Source organism: Chenopodium album, chromosome 12 (genome assembly GCF_948465745.1).
Source record: "Chenopodium album chromosome 12, dcCheAlbu1.1, whole genome shotgun sequence".
Taxonomy (NCBI): domain Eukaryota; kingdom Viridiplantae; phylum Streptophyta; class Magnoliopsida; order Caryophyllales; family Amaranthaceae; genus Chenopodium; species Chenopodium album.
In genome coordinates, this window is record NC_137845.1 from 12,530,053 (window position 1) to 12,536,052 (window position 6,000).

Consider the following 6,000-nt stretch of genomic DNA (forward strand, 5'->3'; position numbering starts at 1 on the left):
GCTCGCTCTACCATGTGATAATTCGTAAAGAAAATCATGTGATAAATGACTCAACATTATCTAACCAACAAACTAACATTTTTTTAATCATCACACCATTCTCACTTAATTTGATCGCAATATATATAATTATTGATTCCACTCAGATGTTACACTATTTCTTATTGCTTCCACTCAGATGTCACACTTCTTATTGATTCCACTCAGATGTCACACTTCTTGTGCATCAATACTGTTTAATTCACAAACACAAATGCATAAGTTGAATTTGCACATGAAAAACTAAGGTCATATAATTCAAGGCACATTTACGTAATAATTCAAATCTTATATTTCGAAGAAAGCACTATATAATAATTTTTGTAAATATTTTTAAGATTAAAATTTATGTGTATTATTTAGCTTAAAATAATGTACTTCTACATGATTTCATTTTTTTTTCCTTTGTGATTCACAATGGGAGGGAATCCCTTATAAATGTGCTACGTTTTTCATTATACAATGTTTATATATCGGCAATAATTGTGAGTAGCTGTAGTTTTGTAAGATTTCGAACAAGCATTTACATACACAACAAGAAAATAGGTGAATACAAACGGCTTGAATTAAGGTGGGAAAAATTCATCAATAATGGTGTTACTAACGGGTAGAGATCTTTATGTGGGAACCCTATTATATACGAGAATAAATCAAACTCATTGGATACGTATGACACGATCTAAACGCTAAGATTACTTAAAAAATAATGGCAAAAATGTAATTTTACAATCAAACAAACCCACCCCCTACCTAAAAAACCCCATCATGCATACTAGTGTTTCTCTCCCTAGAAAATAATTAGGTGGTGTGTGCTCGTGTCAAAAGAATAGAGGAATAAAAATAATGTAGTAACAACAATGACCTCTAGACGCGCAGATTTCTTAAAGTTCTCATTTACGAAATCAGTTGAGCTGTGAAGCAAAAACTTAAAACAAATGAATAATTAATTGTTATACTGAATCAAGGGGGTGACCATGACCTACCCCAACCCCCCTTATTCCGCCCCTGGATATCAATCGAGTTCGATTAGGTTGAAGCTTGAAATATAAACACTTTCTCTCTCAAATAGCCAAATAAAGGATTCAACAACTAACCAAAATCAGGCCGGGCTTATGTTGATCAAGTCTAACACAAACAACATGTCTATTAACCTAATACTCAACAAAAAGAAATTGATATGTGGAATAATGAAAAAAGTCAAAGTATGCTAGGTATTATGTAAATAAGGATCGAGGGAGTACACTATTAATTTTAAACAGAGGTTTCAAATGGTTATTTATTGTTTACGGATCGGAGTATTATTATTTTTTGGTGCGAATGAGCCACAGAAGGCATAGGTAATTACTAATTAGTGTGAATCACTTTAGATATCTAACCAAATACTCCATTTGTTTATGCAAAATTTGACTCACTTTGCATTTACGGTCTCCAATGAACTTCTTTGACAATATATAAGTGAAAATAATAATAAGACCATATTTGGAAAATTTATAATAAAGAGAATCTAATAAAATCCAACATGCTAATTTATTTCTATTATATATGTTTGGCCCAGTCCATTTCCTAAGCCCAATGTACCCGAAATGACGAAAATACCCCTCCATGGTCTAGCCCATTATTAATCATCATAAGTATGGGTTTATCCCTAATCTGTCTACTCAAGTACAAGACTACCACCTGAAAGTACAACTATAAATAACTCTCCAATCATTAATGAGGGGAACTTTTTCCTAATTCTCTCTCTACTTTCTCTCTCTAGAAAGTACATTCGCTGACTTAAGCATCGGAGGGGCTTTCCCGGGTAACATCCCCTGGGGCAACTAACCTTCCTTCTTTTGCAGGTCGAGCTCTCGGACGTCAAGGCAGAGCCCTCAGATATACCCTTGCTAGGCGGAGCTGAAGGACATTTGGACGTTAATTGGACTTAGTCTCTAAGGCATCTTGATATTATTACCCTAATACCCCGAGGAGTATTCTGTTTCCAGAAACAGGTGGCGCCATCTGTGGGGATAACTAACAAAAAGCCATGGTGAACACTAGGCGTCCCCGAACGTATCAAGATGCTACTAGAAAAGCTTCGATTCTCTCAACTCGGCATAAGCATGAAGTCGAGGAAATTGTACCCCAAGCTCTCGGCACTTGGTCTAACTTGCTAAATCAAGCCATCTCTCAGCTATGCGTCACAAGAAAGGTGCATGACATGCGTAGCCGGGGGCTATGCTTCTATCAACCTCTTGGCATGCCTAACCAAGGGATATGCTACTATCAATCCCTCGACATGCCTAGCCGAGGGCTATGCTTCTATCAACCCCTCGCCATGCTTAGCCGGGGGTCGTGCTTCTATCAACCCCTCGGCATGCCTAGCCGGGGGCTATGCATGTCTAGCCTGGGGCTATGCATCTATCAACCCCTCCTCGGCTTGCATCTATCAACCCATCGGCATGCCTAGCTGGGAGCCATGCTTCTATCAACCCCTCGGCATGCCTAGCCGGGGGCTATGCATCTATCAACCCCTCCCCAACTTGCTTCTATCAACCCCTCAATATGCCTAACCAAGGGCCCTGCTTTTATCAACCCCTCGGCATGCCTAGCCGGGGGCTATGTATCTATCAACCCCTTGGCATGCCTAGTTGGGGGCTATGCATCTATCAACCCCTCAACATGCCTAGCCGGGGGCCATGCTTCTATCAACCCCTTGGCATGCCTAGCCGGGGGCCATGCTTCTATCAACCCCTCGACATGCCGAGCCGGGGGCCATGCTTCTATCAACCCCTCGACATGCCTAGTCGAGGGCAATGCTGTTATCATTTCCTCGGCATGCCTAATCGGGAGCTATGCATCTATGAACCTCTCAGCCTGCCTAGCCGGGGTCTATGCTTCTATCAACCGCCTCGACGTGCCTAGCCGAGGGCTATGCTTTTATCATCTTCTCGGCATGCCTAGCCGAAGGCTATGCTTTTATCAACCGCCTCAGCATGCCTAGCCGAGGGCTATGCTTCTATCATCTACTCAGCAAGCTTCTATCATATCCTCATCATGCCTAGCCGAGAGCTATGCTTCTATCAACTCCTCATCATGCCTAGCCGAGGGCTATGCATCTATCAACCCCTCGCCATGCCTAGCCAAGGGATATGCTTCTATCAATCCCTTAGCATGCCTAGCTAAGGGTAATGTTAAGGTGCAAGCACCCCTCTTGAAGATGAACTTTACAAGATCAAGGAGGTCACTCACTCAAGGGTATTTCGCTCACAATTTTCACATGACAAGGCTCTCAGCTCTCCTTCCCTTTCAATCATGAACATTTATACGGTTGAGCCGAAAACCGACAGGCTTGGAATGTCAGCTTAAGAAGCTTTTGTGTGTGATCAACTCTCATCTTACAATGATGCCCTAGGGGCAATGGTAGCCGATACTAGGAGATCTTTTCTTTTAATAGAGCATCATTGTAAGAAGCAAAATCAGCCACCAACAGCTCTAAGCGCTCGGGAACTTACTCAGCTCTATTCTAAAAAAGCACGAGGCCTCCTTGCATATAGGACACCCCGGGTTGCTAACTAACGTTACCAATAATAAGTTTGTTCCAATGTTTGGGGCAAGATGCTAGCCTATAGTCAATATTTGAGATAATGCCCTAGCAAATCGCTAAAATAACAAAAGACTCGTTTAGCCCTCGGCCTATCCCCAAAGTTGGGATAGCGTAACTCTCATACATTTATAACTTGGGGCTCGTTTAGCCCTCGGCCTATGCTAAAGGTTAGGATAGCCTAGGACTCATACATATATGACAAGGGTCTCGTTCAGCCCTTAGCCTATCCCAAAAGTTGGGATAACCTACATCTCATACATATATAATAAGGGGCTCGTTTAGCCCTCAACCTATCTCAAGATTTGAGATAACGTACTTCTCCTCAGCCTGTCCCAAAAGTTGGGATGACCTACCTCTCATACATCAATAACACAGAGCTCGTTTAGCCCCTAGCCTATCCCTATGATTGGAATAGAATACCTCTCATCTATTTTCATTAAGAGGCTTACTTCGACCGAAAGATCTCTTCAATGCAAGTTAAGCGCACCCCGGGGACTAGCTTCTACAACATCAACAAAATTCAAAAGTTAGAAATAATCATCAAGCCAAGCCGACAAAACATTCAGCATAAGAAAAATCTCATGGGTTTGTTATAAACTCAAAAGCTAGGCATACCCCAGGCTCTTAGTATCGATGTCCTAGGCTCAGCTCCCAGCTTATCTATGTCACCCCTCAACCTTGGGTCATTTTTAACAAGACAATGCATGCCGAGCTCTTAGCTAATTAGCCCAGGTTGAGCACGCTCTTGGTACTTTAAGCAAGGCCCTCGGCCTACAATGGGCTTGGCCCTCAACATGACAAGCCAATACCTCGGCATCTCTCAGCCTAGAGTTGGCCTTTAAATGACGCTCTCAGCTTGGCCTCCCTCCGCCCGGCCTATTGAGTTACTCTATCAGGTTGGCCTCCCTCCGCTCGGCCTATTGAGTCACTCTCTTAGCTCAGCCTCCCTCTGCTTGACCTATTTAATCACTCTCTCAGCTTGGCCTCCCTCCGCTCGGCATATTGAGTCACTCTTTCAGCTCAGCCTCCCTCCACTTGGCCTATTCAATCACTCTCTCAGCTTGGTCTTCCTCCGCTCAGCCTATTCAATCACTCTCTCAGTACCGTCTCCCTCCGCTTGAGGTATAAAATTCTTGGGATTATTTTGAAGAGTACCTCCGCTTGGGGCTATAAAGCACTTGATTTATGCTCAAATGTATCTCGCCTTGGGGTATAAATTACTTGGTTTATTTCTCAAACTTACCTCCGGCCGGGGAATAAAGCTTATTGGATTTTTTCTCAAGGTATCTTTGCCCGAGGAATAAAGCTTATTGGGTTTTTTCTCAAGGTATCTCCGCCTGGGGTAATAAATCTTTTTAATTTGGGTTTTCTCTCTAGATATATCTTGACTTAGCCTCATGCTACCTCTCAGCTTGGTATATTGGGTTTTCAAGCTCAAGAAGGTCGAAAGCTCGAGGTTTATCTCTTGGCTAGACTGACTGCTACCCCCTCGGCAGAGCTGCCTCCCTCTCAGCCTAGCATAAAAAAAATAAAAAAAAAGAAATCATTAATTAAATTAATTACGAGTAATGCTCTATGTCCAAGGACTAGGCTTGCTAATGCCTATACATCAAATATCCAGGATTAACACCCTAGACCAAAGGCTGGGATTGAAACAAACCCTTGGCAGCCCACACTCTCAATCCCTCGACTTAACACTCCTACATCTCAATTGGGCCCTCGGGCAGGAGCTACCCTACCCTCTTGGCACTCTTTCCTCTCCCTCGGCCATACTACAAGCCTAGCGCTCAGCCTTGTTGCACAATACAATCCCTCATCAGAGTATCCGAGGGGCTCGGCCTCATCAACCGGTCTCTCAACCCCGCATACAGCAAATAGATCCCACATGCTCTCGGCCTCGCCCCCAAACGTTCAGCCATCACAGCACGCCCTCAACTTCCCAGGCCCTCGGCCTAGTATCACACTCCCTCGGCCTGTACCCCAGGCTCTCAGCCAGTACCCCAGGCCCTCGGCCAGTCAGCATATCATTAAAAAAGGAGAGAAGTTCTTTCCCTCAATTATGCATATCAAGATTTTCGTGTCACAAGGAATTTCGATCGAAATTTTCAAGAACAAAAATAACAACTCATAAAGAATCGAAAGAAGGACGAAGCATAGCTCTGAAAACTGGCCCTCTTGCAATACCAGCTACCCTTTCGGCTATGCACTAGATGTAACTCTCAGTGGATCATCAAAATTGGATATGCTCTCATTCATCAACAAGTGTTCATCTATCATCAATCCTACCTCTCAGACTATTTTACAACAAGTTAGCTCTTGCAATTAAAATGCCTCTAATGCATTGTCTGGGACTGGTTTTCACCCTTGCAAGTCGT